Source organism: Chrysoperla carnea, chromosome 1 (assembly GCF_905475395.1).
Source record: "Chrysoperla carnea chromosome 1, inChrCarn1.1, whole genome shotgun sequence".
Taxonomy (NCBI): Eukaryota; Metazoa; Arthropoda; class Insecta; order Neuroptera; family Chrysopidae; genus Chrysoperla; species Chrysoperla carnea.
Genome location: NC_058337.1, coordinates 112,082,368 through 112,099,276, shown reverse-complemented (window position 1 = coordinate 112,099,276; position 16,909 = coordinate 112,082,368).

Sequence of the window (16,909 nt, the reverse complement as noted above, 5' to 3'; positions counted from 1 at the left end):
CTCCTCTCCTATCATCAACATCGGTAGCTGTTAGTTCGTCCTGTAACATGGTACCCTTATAAATATTGTACTGTCAGTACCTTAACAAATAGTACGTACATGTACGCATGACTTCACCTTTGAATCATTACGCTAGTTTAAATTTTTAAGTACTTACCCTTTATAACAACCAACAACTCTCCATGCTTCCAACATCCAGTACAAAAACCTAGGAAGGAAGGTACTTACTTCGTGTATTACTATGCTTCGAATATTATTAATTAAATTTTCACATAAATACAGGTTTTTTTCCTCTATTTTCCTACAGTTTTATACAAAGAATTATTCATATTTTTCTTTCATTCGTATTTTATTTAATGTCTTGAAAGAACTGCAAATGTAGTGCAAAAAATAGCGTATATTATACACAGTGCACGAGTCAGCCACATGAGTAACAGTACTTACGGGCAAAAACTAGCTCGCTCAGAGATAATTTGCTGATAGATAGACGGCTCCACTCCCGATTGTCTGTTTAAATAACAGATGTGGCTAATTAATTAACTTGTGACCAAGTAACTGGCTAGGTTTGTGGAGGTTTCTGAAATTTAATCTCATGAACTCCAAGCATACTTCAGGCCTTCTTGTAATTTCTTCTCCACCTAAAGTATCATAATGCTTTAGCCGGCAAAATCTCATAATGCTGTTTTTATATTGAACAGACCAAGATAAGTATTTGTAGATGGCTATGTTTGTGAAAGTTTCTGAAATTTATCCTCACGAACTCCAGGCATCATTCAGGCTCGCCACCCAATTTCCTTTCCACCTAAGATATCATAACGCTAAGCTGTAAAAGGTTGCTAGATTAAACTCTCTTTTGCTGATACAAAAAATGGGGTAAAATCCCATAATGCTGTTTTTATATAGAACAAGATAAGTGTTTGCAGAAATAGATCTTGCAAGCCCTTTAAGAAACGCTATTAATCAAACGTTAAGAGCTGAAGTTAACTATTCCAATTTAACCAGAGATAATTCTGGGGAACTTTAGAATCTTAGCTGTACAATGGCATTACATATTTTGTGAGACACAAGTGAACTTAGTTTCAAAACCGACTGAAAACCGAAGTTTACGTTTCATGAGACTTCTTTTTTTCTGAATATTTTTGTACTAATTTTAATAGTTCTCAATATTTTTTAAGTAAGTTTAAGATATTTAAGACATGTTGGGAAAAAATAATATTTAATATTATGATTCATTACATCTGTTTCACAGATGTGTTTTTTGAATATTTTTAATGTTAATATTTCGTCGCTCAAATTATATTATTTATTCATATTTTAGGATTCTCTACCAATTTAAGAGATCAAATAATAAAACATTTAGTCTTTATTGTATTCGGTCATTAATTGAGCTAACTTCTTTTTCAGTGCGAGTTGTCTTAACTTTAATTTTTTGACAAACAGAAAGCCAGATTTTCTTCCATACTGTATCATATTTTAAGTCCCTTAAAAGTGTTTACTGAACCATTGTAATTCTGGTCAATTTCATACTTGATTTTTTTTTTCTTCATAAATTCTGTTTTTATAGTTCTAAATGTTTGTTGTTTTTTTTCTATTTTCATTGCATTGAGTTTTTGAATACTCGTTAATATGACTTCAATACGTTTTATATCAATATAATAGTTTATAATAAAACTACAATTGCTAGAAAAACATACGCAACTATAGTTAGACTAGTAGAAAATTTTTCATCTAAAGAAGTTCTAAAACACACAGCCCGTGTTTTTATTATGTAAACAAATTTTGGTGTTTTGAAAGAAACTTGATATAATTTTTTTGTACCGATATTTGATATTTTTGAGATTTCAGTTCCCTTCAAAGAAATTGCTATTCCAAATTTTATTTGTCTCTGTTTTAAACCGAAAAATCTATTTCGTTTGATAGCTCGATGAGTAGTTTAGACTTCCAAAAGTGTATTTAAACTACAAATATGCTCATGGAATTTCAGGCGGGACTTTTATCAATTTCCAAAATTAAAAATTTATTGTGATTTTTTCGATATTTTAAAATGTTTTTTATCCAAATTTGATTAAACTCAGTAAAAGTTATTTTTAAAATAATTAACTAAGGTCCAAAGAAGTTGGGTTTTTGCTACTTGTGGGTGCTTACTAGTCTAAAAATTAAAATTATCGGAATTTTTTTTATATATTTTGATATTTCTAAGTTCCCAAAAAATAAAACCGTAATTATAACAAAAATTTCTATTTCAATAATGAATATTACGGGTAATAATTATCCAAAAACACACTCATTTGATCATTTAACTAACAGTTTTCGTGATACAATCGAAAATTTGGTTATTGCAGATAAATTGTAGCTCGCTATTCGCCATGGGAACTAATTCTAGCGCTGTCTAGTGGTAGAAAATAGAAGCTGTATATGACAAGTCAAATTTATGTATGGCTATGATTGAATTGTTGATTAATATTTTGATAATGAGTGAAATAAAAATAAATAAATTATTTAAACTTTGTGATGTGCCACAATGCAGTAAAAGTCATAATTTGACTTGTCATAAACAGCTTCTATTTTCTATCACCAGACAGCGCTAAAAAAGTTCCCATGGCGAATAGTCTTAATCCGGCTCCCTGAATTTTTATACTCAAAATTTTTGAATAAATAATTATTTTACAACACAATTATTATGGAAATGTGTATGAAAATATGTAGGTATGATAAAATACATGCAATTATAATTATATAATTAGAATAAATTTAAGTTTAATAGATTTTGAAATTCTGTTTCACAAAACATTTATTTATGATAATAATATTACAGCGTACCTCCATACATTCATAATACACTTTTAATTATGTCATTTAGAATTTAAAATTGAATTGATATTTAAATTTTAAAATGATTATTTAATTTTCGAAGAAAATTCTTAAGAGAAAACATCGCGAGGGGTTTATCATTTAAAGTTTGTTCATTAGTATAAGTACAAAATGAATCTAAAGAGTTTGGGTTGCGTTTATTTGTTTTGTTAAATATTTGCTGAAGAAACCGAAATTTTCTTTGCCCGCTTATCACGAAATCAGTTCTTTTTAGAAATACCATAATCTCTTATGTATTGTTGATATCATTGGATACATTATTGATAAGCAAGTTGGCTCTTAAAGAAAATAAATTTTTTGCTAAGCAATCTTTGAGTCAGAAGGCCGAAAGCCTAAATGTAAGCTACAAAGATTAACGGGAGCAAAACTGATTCAAGATTTCATCCGGAGATTGCAAAGGTCGTGTAATTTCTTCTAATTCCCGATATCATTATAAACCCTCTATAAAAAGCTTGTTTGATTCATATTCAGGCAAATTCGACAGTTATGAGCAGTTTTTACTTATTTTTACTCATAAAAAAACTAGCTATAGCCTAAATATAATTGACTTAGAAATTGGGGACGATTACTTAACGTTACGTTACCATCGCCATGTTTAGGATAACGGAATTCTAATGTGAGTTCTGAATTTCTTAGAAGAAATGAGTACTTAACAGTTTTTAAAAATGGTACACCTCATTAAGGCAGCGAAAATCAACTTTGAAAATTGGTTCTTCAATTTTAGCGCCTCCTTGGAGTAAATTCTTTTTTAAAACTATGAAAAAATGTCCCTTTTCTTCTAAATCACCAATTTTAAAGTCAATTTTGGATGTTCTACTGACCGGAACTATTTTTTAAAATTATCAAGAACTCTCTCTCTTTTCTTAAGGAACTCAGAACTCTCATCACGACTCTCTTAGCTCAACACGGTGGGGCTTAACTTCAAATACCCAAGACTCTTCCTCCATGCGTGCAATATAGTTCATACATATATAGGCGCTACGCCGAAAGATACCATTTGTTCTCGCGATTTCAATATTTTCTTTCGTTTATACAAGGAATAACAGTCACACTTCGATCTGAACCATTAGCTTGTTTTGGCTAATAAAATGAAAAAAGTGACTACAATATTCAAAATATATTCCGCAATACTGAGTGCAAAATCGTTTTTTTTAATTAAAATAGTAAAATGTGTCTCAAAATTTACGCAAGCAGTAATTTTGACAGAAAACACAGATTTTCATTTAAAAGATTTAAGTATTTTATTGATTCATAAATGTATATTGTTATTTATGCAATACCATTTCGACCGAAATTTGTAGCATATCCAGTCCAAGGCGTGCGTTGGTAATACATACGAATCATTTTGTTGAAGTGATACAATTTACATAAATGTGGTTTCATTGAGACAGCTTTCATTATCTTGGCTCTAGGCGTGTGTGTTTGGGGGACACCTGTTGACATTAGCAAAGATGTTTGATCCCATGATTTTCACGATCAATTATGGTCTAGCTTCTTATTTATCTTTTCACATTAGGTAAAGTTGAATCACTCGGATCATAGTTTTCAAATTTTCCATATTTTTTTAACTTCAATTGCGTAACAGTGAAAACCCTTTATTTTTCGTGTACAAACTTATTTAAAACAACCCTAAACCATCAGCTTTCACATGCATTGTTTTATAATCGTTGCGTTATACAGTAAAAAAGTCCTAAAATTCAAATCTTGCATAAATTTTGGGGCACTCTTTAGATGTTAACAATCTTGTCGTATCAAAAATATCTGAAACTGACGCTAGCATATAAATAAACATGCCGCAATAAATTGTGTAATTAATTTCTGCCGTAAGACGTAAAAACTAGATATAATGTGTTTATGTTATTAGTGTCACATTATAAGCAAATTAATTGGTTCTAAAATTATTAATTATGAATCTGGTTGTCAAAATTATTGAACATAAAATTTTGAATGAAATATTTATTAATTTTAAAATAGATATGATATTTTTATGTGTATAGGTAATGGAAATAATAATATGTCTAACATAATTACGAAGAAAATAAAAATGACATTTTTCATAAACAAAATTTTTTTAATTAAAAAAATTTATTTTCCATCTTTTCAGTTTGTTTTTTATGATGATAATATTTAGGTCATAGAATCAACAAATTTATTTTTGGTATGATATGAGGATTATCTCATTACCATATACCATATACCTGCAGTATATTTAAGTACAATTGAATTCATAATTTTAGACATTATATAAGAACATTAGAATCATAATAGGGGATTTGACTGGTTTCTGGAACCCATCTAAGATTATTAGATATGTATAATTTTTAACTATTAACTTCTCAGTATAAAAAAGTTTGTGTAATCGATCCGAAAATTCAGATAGAAATTTTCAGCATATCTTTACATTTCTTGGTCAGGACAATGTATTAACATCATTGTTAGATTGATATCTGTGTGTACGCATGAGTGTGTTTTTATTTTTTCGTTCACTGTTTCTCATAAATGAAAGCGAATAGCGATTTCAGATTTGCACTCATCTTTGCGTAATAACATCAAGATATGTTGAAAAGATTGACAAAAGAGGCCAGTAGAAATGGACGTGATGAAGGGCTAGGGGTAAAAAAATCTTGAAATTTTTTCTTTTATTATTAAGAAACTGGAAAATTTGATAATTAGAATATTTGTAACCTGTTAATTTTTTCTGTAAACCTACTTTTACATAAATATTTACGATAATTGATTTTATGCCTTGTGTAACTTTAAAAAAAACATTTTTCCAGTGCCGGATATTGATCTTCGGTCCTCTGGCATCGAAAGGGCGTCTTTAATTTCTAAGCTACAAACCCTTCTGCAGTATCTTTGGCAGTTAGTTAAAGTTACTATCATCATCTGGAAAGATGAATGTGTGGACCATAAGGGTCGCACTTACATTAAATACTTGGATTACGTATTATTTCAGAAAATTTCAAATAAAAATAGTTTTTGGGAAAGCTAAGACAATGCCGCTATTTTAAGACAAGTAGGAATGGTGTCTATGGTAGTATAAGAGCTATGGCCAACCGTAAACTTATGGTCACGCTATTTAAAGGTTTATGGTCGAACCAAAAATTAAATTGTAATAGCTAAATTCTCCCTTGACTAACTCTCCCTGCATTATTTTTCTGTCTTAGAGCCCTTCCATTTTTGTATTTTACGTGCACCTATCAAAAGCAAACACAGTGAATTGGTAAAAATACTAAAAATATGTGACTTGAAACTCCACCTCTTCTTATCATTATCAAATATTAACAATAATTTCATTTCCCATTCAAGAAACGCGCGTGTTCTTAAATTTAACAATAGTTTTATAAAGCAAGTGAAGTTTCAGTCACATTTTTTTCTGAAATCATAACTTTTAGAGTAATTTTGGGGCATATGTATTTTTTTACACACTGTTTGTCCTAGTTTATTAGGAATAATTTATTGAAAATATTTTAATTAATTAATGAAAACTTTAGATCAAACATAATATAATTAATTAATATTTTCATCCCTTGATTACGTTTAACATACGATATCAGAATTGATAAACACAAGGGATGCTGATATACACATTTGATTACCTGCTAACATCAATATTTGAACAATGTTGTATGCACATGGATACATTGAAAGTATGAAGGAAATTAACATTTATCCATCATCAAAATTAGTTTATTACTTGTTTGAATGTGTATTTTTAGTACCAAAAATAAAAAATAAATAAAATCAATAGTAAACCGTACAACATGTTTGTAATTTTGCATAATTTTGTTCGAATACAAATTATCGTTTTAAGGTAGTACCAGCATGAAATCACTTTTCGACAGATTTGGCCGAATTTTTTTTCTCGGGTTTATAATAGCTTTATTTATGAATTCCTAAAATTTCATAATTTTTGACCGTTTAGATCGCGAGATATTTAAAGACAAAGTTCGCGATTTTGAGGGTCATGTCCCATTTAAAGCATGTAAAATGTCCGGTCTCTCCAACTATTTTTTATGATATTATTATATATTGAAGAAAAAGTAGAAAAAAATGTTTATACAATAAAATTCTAAAAAAAAAATTTAGAAATTAATTTTCACTTTCGAGATATTAATTTTGACGTAAATTGATCGAAATTGGGACGTTGGCATAATTATTTCCCATTTTAAACGGTCAAAATTTCTGAAACTTTGGGAATTAATAGTAAGCATTATTAAATTCTTAAATTTAATTTTTCGTTAAATTCTGTCGAAAAAAAAATTGTACCATTGCTTTAACATAGAAACTGCAAATACCATGCTGGAAATACCTTAAATCCAAAAAATGCAAAACTTTTCTAAAACTATTAAATCTAGGACCAGTTGTAATGTTTGAAAGTCGTTGGAAATTGGAGGAGCTGTTCCCAAAGTCAAGTCTAACAAGTGTTCTCCTTTTGCATAGCTGGAATTTTTCAGGAAGTCTGGAAATTTTTGATTGAGCTACAAGCTTAAAATTAATGAATCTTCATTAATAAAGAACGATATTTAAAAAAGAAGAGATGATAATTGAATAAAAAATTCAGAAACAATTGTATCGCAAATAAGAGATGTCTTTTGCCTGTTTCTTTAAAGATTGCAATTTTTATCGATTAATGGACAATCACCATGCTTCTAAGATACCGCCCTTTGATTTTAAACTGGTCGCTTAACTAATAAAAAAATCAAACTAATAATCGTTAACAAATTAATATAGGTCTATTCCGAAAGTTTATGAATAGTAAGGAAGAAACAAAACTTATTAGAATTGATTTAGAATTAGAGTTTGAAGCTTGTAACTCCATATACAGGCAGCTTGCCCAAAAAACTAGCTTAAAAGTTGATTTCTTGAAAATTTAACGACGATATAACATTCTTTATTGCTAAAATCTGAGACAAGCATATTAGTCGTGCGTTAAAAAGACAATTTTAAAATAAAGAAGTTGCCAACAATACAATTTAAAGGCCAACAATATGACTGCCTCTCCTGAGTCTATGTTACTGGTAGTAGCTTCTGACGTCGACTATAATGAAATTTTAATTTTAGGCGTGGGAAGTGCCCACCGTTGTGACTTGGTTTTTCTTGTTGTAGTATTTGTACTGAATATGAAACATATCTTCTTTCGATCTGTCGGGTCATATCTGGTGTAGACATTTGCGATTCACACATCCATAACGTTCACTGTGGTTTGGGGTTATGGCCATCGCTGAAATTAATAGATTCTTCTTATTTTAGGTGCAATTAATTAAAATATTTTGTCCTGCCACCTTATAGTCGGGTAGGGTGATTACGTTTGTTCTCTTGACTCTTGACTCTTGCCGCTAATTCAATGGCAGATTGTATCGGCAGCAGTCTTGGTGTAATGAATCGCTTATGATTATACACTTCTTCCGAAGCCATACCCTGATGGATAAACTTCAGGAGTTGTATTGTTATGGTCATGTCTAACAAGACATTTTTATATTGCTGGGAAAGGAGCAGAATAAAAAATTTCAGCCATATCACAGCCTCAATGTGCTATAAAATTTACTTCTGCATAATTTGACCTAATTTTTTAAGGAAATACTGTCTGCTAGTTAAATTTCAGACAGGATATGATGTCTATTAACAAATCACTTCAGTTTTGTTCAATTATTTTTGTTTCGGTCATACTTTGACAGATAGAACATGTTTACATCAATGTGTTTGATCTTTGATATAATTTTTTCGCACTTTCATTAGATATTTCATAAATATTAAACAAGAATAATAAATAAAACATAAAAGAAACACAGAGTTGTTAGATATTTTCATAAATGCCAAATTTTTATTTTGGCATTTTAATTGAAAATTTCATAGCATGAAGTCATTTTGTAGTATAATAAATGTCATTTAAAATTAAAGTTGATTTTGATGGAAATCAGATGAGAAAAATAATTTAAAAAAAATAATTATTTTTATCAACTACGGTTTCAGTTTGTTATAGTTTTATCAAATATTCCTATTTATATAATCGAATAAGCCACATTCGATGCGTAATCGCGTATTTAAGAACTGAAAGAGTTTTCAGCAGAATTAGTTTAGCCGTTTTTAATGGTAATAAAGAAAACTGGAAAAAAATGAATAAACAGAATCTGAAAAGTGTATAAAACACATCATTTATCTATGGAGATACTGATCGTTCCAGCATAAGCTGCAGTACATTTTCGAAGAATAATCTATGAAGACTAACAAGACCTTTTTTTAATGTTTTGTCCGCCTCTTAAAAGTTAGTCGTGTGGGCTACAAGGGTTGCACTTACACGACTTCAGTACCACACCGACAATGTACTGCCAATTTATTTTTAACGTTTTTTTTTTTTTTTAACTTCCCAGTATAGGAAATTATTGTAATGGGCCCGATTTTCGAAATCGAAATTTTCAACATATCTTTGTGTGTCATGGGTAGGACCAGGCATTCACACCAATTTCGAGAAGAAATATGTGTGTCTGTGTGTGTACGTACGTACGTATGTTCGTGGTCATTATTTCCTGATCGATATCGAGCGAACGAAACATGATATCGAATTCGTTAAGGTTTTGATCGAAGCGTATTATCGGCAATTTGATTTGAAAATAATTTCAAAATATTCGTGAGGACCTCGAGGTTTGCAGCAAATCCACGCCACGGCTTGTTTTAGTCGATGTAAAATACATGAAATTTGTCTTAATATGAGGCATTGGGATATCCTTGAAACCATTCGCTCAATCGCTGAATGAATTAATGGAGGTCAAAATCACCTTATTTACCGTCGTGCTTGAAAACCTACTAATTCCATCAAAGAAAATAGAACAAAAAATTGGACAAGAGACTTTTCAGATATAAGTGAGAAGTTCATGTGGTGATTTGAATGGGATGGAGTGAGTGAGCATTATTCTATAGCTAACGACAAAAAAAAAACTGTCTGTATAATCATAAGCCTTCAGTACATCTCAATGATATAGCTAGCTAGGGTGGTAGTAGCTCTGTGTTGTAAATGAATTGTTACCATTAACTTTGATAATTTTATTAATAAAACTAAAATCAACAAACTATAGTATCTTTCACACGATGATGTTTGCTAATTTGCTTTTACTGTTTTGCTCTGTTCTCTACTCAAAAGACAAACTTTCAGTGTTCAACTTATGTTCATGTTATGTTCGTACAACTTGTTCAAAACATGTTCTGTTCGTTTATTTTATTTTATTTTATTTTTATTTTTTGTTGTTATAGCTCTCTACTAACTACACTTCGTAATAATAATTTTATTAACGTTAAAAGTAAATATTTTAGTAATACAAGAGCTATATTTAGGTTCAAGAGTGGTATATGTCAGTCACTCATTCCCATTGATTAAAGTGAGAATTATAAGCTCCCACCACGAGGTAGTTGTTATACTTTTTAACGATTATATTCTGAGTAAAAATTGTTTTACTCTTAGTCCCGGTGCCATACAGCATACATTGTCATTGATAAATACAAATCTAAAACTTGGTGTGTTTCGATTTTTTTAATCAGGGACAATTCTTGTAAGTAGGGCGATGTCTTTCACGCGACTCGTTAGTAGATATCTATTTGACGGATATGCGCTACGAATGCAAAAATAGTTTTGTACGAGACTGGATAAGTGAGTCTGTTGTCCAACAAATTGAAAATAGCGTTTTTCTTTTTATTACATCCCTTTTAATTCAGGGACGGAAGTACCATTTTTTGCATTTTTTACTCAATTATCTTTTTAATTGATTAATAAGAAAATATGTATCAGCCAAATTGAAACCTGTGAGACCGATCGGAAACTTTTCAAGTCACGTGCAAAAGAACATCCCACAAGGCGTTTTTTTCTCCTGTAATGTCTAAGCGCAAAGATACGTATTTATTGATTAAACAAAGCATGGTCTTCGACAGAATCGTCTCGTAAAAAATCTTAGGATTCAAATTTTCATATCAAACCTTTATTCATTGCACCAAACATCGGCTTTCGATGAAGAAAACTTCCCCTTGGGGAAGTCTTACTTAGATGCATTGCTTAACACATGTATTCTGTCAAACTCGTGATATTTTTATGCATAGTTGCAAATCGAACATTCTGTATATGTACCTTTGAGTGGAACTAACAAGTCCATCAAAGTTTTAACGGTCTTTACTTTAAATACGTCAGTATTTAATTGTCTACAAGAGATTTCGATTTATTTCATGTATTTAGGATACAATGTATATATTATATATATACAATGTATACATAGAATTAATTTCCTTTTAAACGAAACTTTCTCTCTTACATCTCTAAACTTGTATTAACTAGTAAAAATGATGAAAATTTATGGAATTCTTTTTGAACATTACCAAAAATTTTAACCTGCAGATTATTTAAATGTTATTCGTACGAGATGTAAATACATGCATTCCAAAAAAATACCGTTTCAAAATAATTCGTTCTGATTTAAGTAAATTAAATTTAGCCTGGCTTTTTCTTCTTTAGTATCCTCTGCCCCAAATTAGAGTTTTAGTTTAAGGGCAGCTCTTGGAAGGAAGACTGATTATCAAGAATTAAGTGGGTAGAAGTATATGATGAAAATCTCTTCTTAACACATTGATTTCTTGTCAGAAGACCCAAAATTTTCCACAATATTTTCGAATATTAGAGTAGCGAAGCATAATTTTCAAAAAAACTTCAATTTTGGAAGGTACTTCGATGAAAAAATACTTTAACGTTAAAAATGATTATAAATCACTTCAGTTCAGTTTCAGTTTTAGTAAAAACGAAAAAACTGAAAATTTTCAAGAATTGATTAATTAATGTACGTGGTTTTGAAAAACATGGCAGAATGTTAAAATTTGCATCATTAAAAAACAACAACTTTTTCCTTGTTAGTTTAATAAATAACTTTTTATAAGACCATCCTGTTTATAAGAAAATAAAATACTTCCGAGAATAAAAATTCTATGTTTCCATAATGCCTAGCTATAGAAATGTTTATACAAACTAGTTACGGATATTTAAATAATACATAGAACTAAAGTGTGGTTAAATATATAGCATTAAAAGGTTGCAAAGAAGCATGACGTATACTAACACCTACTATCTGATAGAAAAGCCTTTCAGGAAATTACATATCTTAAATATTACGAATATTTAGTGAGCGAATTAAATGTTCTTAAATATTAACTTGAATAATAAAATATTTCGTTGACTTTGTTTCCAGATATAACAATGTACTTATAGCCCAGAGGCCGACGCCCAAGAAACTTACTGATTACATCACCATTCAGACTTTGATTATATGTTCTTTATGTCATTGCGGTCATCAGCTTACATCTATCAATTCTCCGTAGCGGAGCGTTCTTTTTCACGAAGGTTGGAAAATTTTTAATTGGGCCCTAATCGTCATGCAAAATGATTTTCCATTTTGCTTTTCGGTTATACTTCTGTTAGATTAAAAAAAAAAAGATGGCAACCTCGGATAATTTTTTCATGTGGGTACGACTGACCACAAGGCCATAAACAACACATGTTCAAACTACCGACGGTGATGTAAGTAGTAAATTTTTTGGGCGTAGGCCTGCGGACTACTACTTATCATTGGTAGTACAAAAAGTCTCAAAACAAGTTTCTTCCAATAAAAACCTTTAAATTCTTTCCAGTTAATCGTCAAGTTTTTACTTGGCAAAAAACTATCGACTATAAACAAACGTGGATTTACTTAAAATCTTTCCCAAATATCGAAAACATCGATCCTATCCGAGGCCGTAAGATGGCAGAAGCGAAGTTCATCCTGTAGAATCTTCTCTGTTTTCTGCCTTACATCATCCTGTCTATTTAAAACTACAAACCGCAACTAATCATGTTATTTTAACTAAAATCTAATAAATTTTAATTGTTTCTTCTAAGATACTTATTTTTCTTGAAGTAATGGGTACAGACAAGTTCGTTAAAATAGTTCTTTATATTGTATTGGAAGAGATATTCTTTGAGACGATTAATAATATAAATTGCATTATCTATCACTTTAGAAAGTTCGTCACGTAATTGCTCAAATTTACCATTTCTACCAGTATCGTTTTTATACCATGTATATGAAATATACCAAGGTATACTAAGTTTAGTCCCAAGTTTGTAACGCTAAAAAATATTGATACTATGAACAAATTTTTGGTATAGGTGCTCATAAAATCACCTAATTAGTCCATTTCCAGTTGTCTGTCCGCCTGTCGTCTGTCCGTCTGTCATCACAATTACTCAAAAATGAAAAGAGATATCAAGCTTTTTATAGCCTGCTGAGGACGTAAAAAGTAAGATCGAGTTCGTAAATGAACAACATAGGTCAATTGGGTCTTGGGTCTGTAGGATCCATCTTGTTAACCGGTAGAGTTAGAACAAAAGTTTAAATGTAAAAAATATTCCTTATAAAAAAATAAACAACTTTTGTTTGAAATATTTTTTCGTAAACGTCTCTGTTTACCCGTGAGAGCGCAAATTGTATAGTACCTATGTATTATATGGGTATATCAGTTATATGTATGTGACATGTATGTATGTGTAATATAACAGCGTAATCAACACTGTCTATACATGGTATTTCAACAATTAACTCAACCAATTGTTTGTTTTCACTTTTTATATGATAAATTTAGTATTTTATTGCTTTTAGGATTTTTTAATTTGGCTACGAAATTACTTTTAAAATTATGATCAATCATATTATCGTTTTTGTTTACCCGACTGGGGACGACAAAGCAAAAATGAAAAATTCAGAGTAGTAAATTAAAATATACGGTGTACTCAGAAATATGGCTTACTGTTTTACGCGATCGCGAAAAAGTGAAAGCTCAATTTCATAATATCTCCTTCCATGAGTATGATCAGGAAATTGAAAATATGTATGTTGTTTTATACTGAAAAGAATTTACCAGAAACTTATTTATCTGCAAACAAAAATTAACAACATAGTACATAGGTATAATCTAATGGAAATTATCCAAGTTTAAAGTGTTGTTTTTCCTGTTCCATTAGTGAGTAAAAAATGGGTTTTTAAATAATTGCTCCATTTATTTTATAAATTATAAAAAGTGTGTAGATATATAACTGTAGTTAAATTCAAATTACATTCACCATACCTTTAATTTATACTCCACTGCAGAGAACCGGAATCTTTTTTAAAGTATATCGTTCTTTTCCATAAAAAGTATAAAAATCAAGTTAATTTAATGATTTTTGTACCCCTTTGAAAAAAATCGAGAAATTCGCAAAAAAATTGTTGTTTTGGAATTTGATGAAACTCGATGGATGGGGTAATTTTGACCCAAAAAGTATAAAAATCAGGTTAATTTAATGATTGGATGCAGAGTTTCGGAGATATCGATATATTTGCATCGATTTTAGTCCGTATCTCAAAAACTATTTGACCAGCCATCAAATGCACCCGATATTTGTACTTTTTGGATCAAAATTATCTTATATACTGAGTTTTATCGAAATTGGAGATAAAAAAAATTTTTCGATTTTTTGACATTTTTTTAAGGGGTTTTGACAATTTTCATCTTTAAAACAAAATACCGTTTAACCCTGTATGCACTACAAATTGTTAAAATATGTTCTGTGAAAACCAAAGCCAATACTCATGACTGTAATTAGTCCGCAAGAAATACTAGTAAACTTACTGTTTAGAAACTTGTTGAAAGTAACCTCGAATTTCCGATAGGTTATACATAACTACGTATTTACCCATAGCCTAGTATTAAAGACCTTAAATCTTAATATTATTTGTATTGTCTATAAATGGGATTAACAGTAATTATACCCTAACATTAATTTAGAGAAGCCAATCAGACATGGCGTAATAGTAACAATCATATTATATATTATGTAAATAAATTTGCTCGGGAAAATAACGGCTTAAATGCATATGTAGTACATTCAGCTGGGTGAATTAGTATTGTATATGTACTATACACATATAGGCGAAGAAACGAAGGAATAAAGTCGAATTTGAATGTGGTTTTCGCCATTCGATTCGTTAGAGCGTCAGAAAATTTTGTGACCTAATTTGATTTATAAGAAATTAAAAATATGCAATTAGCATAATTAATATGCATTTTATAATTGCATTTTAAATTGACCGTAAATATTAAATTCACAATTCGGTTAATAATGATGAAAATGATTTCAAACTTGTTACACGGGGGTTTTGGGGTCGCTTAACACAAGTATCGCTTCAGAATTGATGGACAGTATCCCCATCGCCACCGAGGTTTCGAGAAATTCGTTAAATAAACAGTCCAAACTCGTTTTTTGGGTCGCTGAACACTAATATCGCACAAATTTGTCTCAGATGTACCTGGTGTCCAAGGTGAACACAATCACCTCAACGAATCAAAAGTCGAAAACCGCATTCATATCCGACTTACTGCTCAGATTTTTCGAACTTTGATAATTTTTAGTGCTTCGTTTCTTCGTCTAATATAACTAACTGAATATCTACATAGTGTTATACACACCTATAAGTACCTATATCTCTAATAATGCATATACCGGTTATATAAAAAGCTTATTTTACTGTGCAAATATTCACTTTTCCACGAAATATTGTACATTTTAATCCAAATCAAAAGATTGAAACTGTATGTATTCGATTTTACAAAACCGTTTCTCTTTCTCAACTTTTAAAGGAAAACGGGTAAGGGAGAATGAATTTTGTTTTTTAAAGTCGGCAACAATTTTTCCAGTTGTCAACTTCATTCAAGTATTCATTTGATCATATAAGCGAATAAATCATAATTCAAAATTATACTTTCCATCCAATTTATATTTCTTCAAAACACATGCAGATCAAATTAGATGAAAAACGTATACATACTAATTTCAAATGGAAGTTTACTCACTTCGATATAAGGTACCTACGGTATTCAGGACCCAACCTAAATTGACAATGCTATAAAAAGCATATAATTAGAATTAGGGAAACAAAATATACTTTCCTAACTTTTTTAAAATCCGTTCTTTGAACCTTATTAAACTGCGGTGGTATAATAAGGCCTATTAAATAAATAAATAAAAAAAAATTATATTTTATATGTAAAAAAAACTCATTTATTGTACTGGACCTGGCATATTAATGGAAGATGATGAGAATATATGAATAAAATAAAAACTTGCCGTTTATTGGGACGAAAAATTATAAAACTACACATTAACTTGTTCAACAAAGATACCGGGAGCGACTGCGGATCGATAGCGCATCCTTTTCACCGTCTAAGCGTATGTGAAATTTCTAATGAGGGCCCTTGTTTACCTCAGGTACCTTAAAAATTTTTTTATCCATCCGGTACATCATATTTTAGGTAGTTAGTAGCTTGGCTGCTGATTAGAGATAAAATCTAATTAATGCTAATCACAATCCAAATTACATATAAATACACTTACAGAGTGTTACTAAACTTTGGTAATTTCGGAATTTTTTTAGAAATAAACATTGAAAAACAATGTATTTGTGTCATTGTAAAATATTTATTCAATGGTGTTAAATTAGTTTTTTTACAAACATTTGCTACCCTTTAATGTAGTCTCTTTTTTTTATTACAATAACTATTTTTTGCCTATATTTGTTTTAAGTTAGTCAATTCTATCAAAGCTGCTTTTGTAGAAAAACGAATCTAATAACAAAATGATAAAAACTAAAATACCTGTTAATATTTCTGAGAAAAGTGGGCAGCGGTACACGATGGGTAGTTTTATATCGGTGGTTGTTATTACATAAATGTTTATGCAGCAAGTATGTTTTAATCAAATAACAATTAATTTAAGTATTTCGCTTGAAACATTTGCTGGATTATTTAATTTTAAAAACTCCCATTTTTCCCACTGAAACCCTCGATATTTAAATTAAATTTTAGTGTTTTAATAATTTAAAATCATTTCAATATTCAATGAATGCAATGTTCAATTAAAATGTATTGAGAGACTTTTGAGAATCACTTAGTTGTTTCATCTGAAGTAATATTAACCAACGAAACATAATATACATAC